The sequence below is a fragment of the Penaeus vannamei genome, chromosome 31 (genome assembly GCF_042767895.1).
Source record: "Penaeus vannamei isolate JL-2024 chromosome 31, ASM4276789v1, whole genome shotgun sequence".
NCBI lineage: Eukaryota > Metazoa > Arthropoda > Malacostraca > Decapoda > Penaeidae > Penaeus > Penaeus vannamei.
Window position 1 is genome coordinate 31,416,463 of NC_091579.1, and position 2,500 is coordinate 31,418,962.

Consider the following 2,500-nt stretch of genomic DNA (forward strand, 5'->3'; position numbering starts at 1 on the left):
TACCCACGGATACGCAAAATGTCACGTTGCAATAATTAGCAATCTAATCAACATCTGTGCGGCGAGAGAAAGTTTTAAATGACTCAAGGTAACTCTCGCTAATTAAAAAAAAAAAGGTGAGTGAAAATAACTTCAAAGAAAGTTATTACAGTCAAAAGTAAAGAAAAAAAATTAAATTACTCTGAAGAAAGTTATGAACCAAAAATAGAATGATTCTTTTTTATTTTTATCGTGTATATCGTTAATGATTTTTCTTTTTCTTTTCATTTATTTGATTACTTTTCCTAGAGTCTTTCGTTCTTTGTTTCAATTTGTTGCATTCGAAAGTTGTCATTGTTTGTGACTATTTCTATTACTACTATTATTACTATTACTACTGTTATTGCTATCATCACTACTTATACTACTTCTGCTTCTATTAATAAAAAAAAATGATGACTATGATAAGAGATATAGTTATGATATTTATAGTTATGATGATGATGATTATGATGACAATGATGACAAAAGTAATAATGATAATAATGATACTAATAATAATAATGGTAGAACTAATGAAATAATAATAATGCTAATGATAATAACAATAATGATAATATTGATAATAATGATAATAATAATAATAGTAATAATTATGATAATAATGGTAATAAATATTTATAATGATTACAACAGTAATGATAATGTTTTTGTTATTGAAAATATTGATGATAATGATAATAATGATAATGATGATGATAATAAGGATAATAGTAATAACAATGATGATAATGAAGATAGCGATAACGACCATGGTCATAATGATAGTAATGCTAACAATGATACATTTGATGATGAAAATAGTAAGTATAAGAATAGTAATAGTAGTAATAATAATAACAACAACAACAACAAAAATAATAATGATAATGGTAATAATAATGATAATGATAATAATAATGATAATGATAATGGTAATGATAATAAGGATAAGGATGATGATAATAATAATGATGATGATAATAACGATAATGATAATAACAATAATAGCAATAATAGTAATGATAACAACAATAATAATGATAATAATAATGATAACAATAATAACAATACTAAGAAGGATAGTAATAACAGCACCAAAAACAACAATAACAATGATAGTAATAGTAATAACGAGAATAATAATGATGATTATTACAATAATGATAACAGTAATGATAATAATGATAATAGTAATGATAATAATGATAATAGTAATGACATAATAATAATCATAATAATGATAATAACAATGATAATGATAATGATAATAATGATAATAATAATAATGATAACAATAATGATAACAATGATAATAATAATGATAATAATAACAATAACAACAACAACAACAACAACAACAACAACAATGATAATAATAATAATAATAATAATAATAATAATAATAATAATAATAACAATAGCAATAATGATAATGATAATCAAAACAATTATGATGATAATGACAATAGGGATAATAGAATTAGTAGTAATGATAATGATGGTGATGATATTAGTACTGCAACTGCTAATGAAAATAATAACGATAATAATCATAATGGGGATAAGAACAATATTGACAATAATAATAAGATTGACAATGATTATGTTGGAAATAATGATAATGATAATAATAAGAAGCACTATGATAACGATAAAAGATAATAATAGTAACAGTAGTAACATATATGGAGGATAATAATTATCATTGTTATTATCATCATTATCATAATCATCATTATCATCAATAAATGATGAATATAACCTGCTCTAACGTTCATACCATCATAATTATATCATTATGTTCATGTGGTTTAGTGATTTTGGCAAATAAACAAGAACACTGATTAATGATGACATTTATATGCATAAGAAGATTCCTTTTAAGCTTCAGTGCTTTAACGAGCTCATCTTGTGACGATGGTTCCCAAGGAGCTTTAGAGGAAAATGAATAATGACTCAATTAAAGACTATAATATCACCAGTTCGGTATAACAGGTTGGCAACAGTGGCTATAACATGTCTGTAACAAGTTTCGAACAGGTCGTCTCCCAGCTGTTTCACGTGAGAGGAGAGAGAAGGGGGTGGGGCAGAGAGAGGGGGGGCAGAGAGAGAGAGAGGCAGAGAGAGAGAGAGAGGGAGGGAGAGAAAGAGAGAGAGAGAGAGAGAGAGAAAGATAGATAGATAGGTAGAGAGAGAGGCAGAGAGAAAGAGAGAGAGAGAGAGAGAGAGAGAGAGAGAGAGAGAGAGAGAGAGAGAGAGAGAGAGAGAGAGAGAGAGAGAGAGAGAGAGAGTGGGAGAGAGAGAGAGAGGGGGAGAGAGAGAGAGAGAGAGAGAGAGAGAGAGAGAGAGAGAGAGAGAGAGAGAGAGAGAGAGAGAGAGAGGAAGAGGAAGAGAGAGACCGCAATACAAACGGACAAATAAAGAACATGTAGATATATTTACATACTGAACTTGAAATTAGGAACGTAAAGGCGAATTT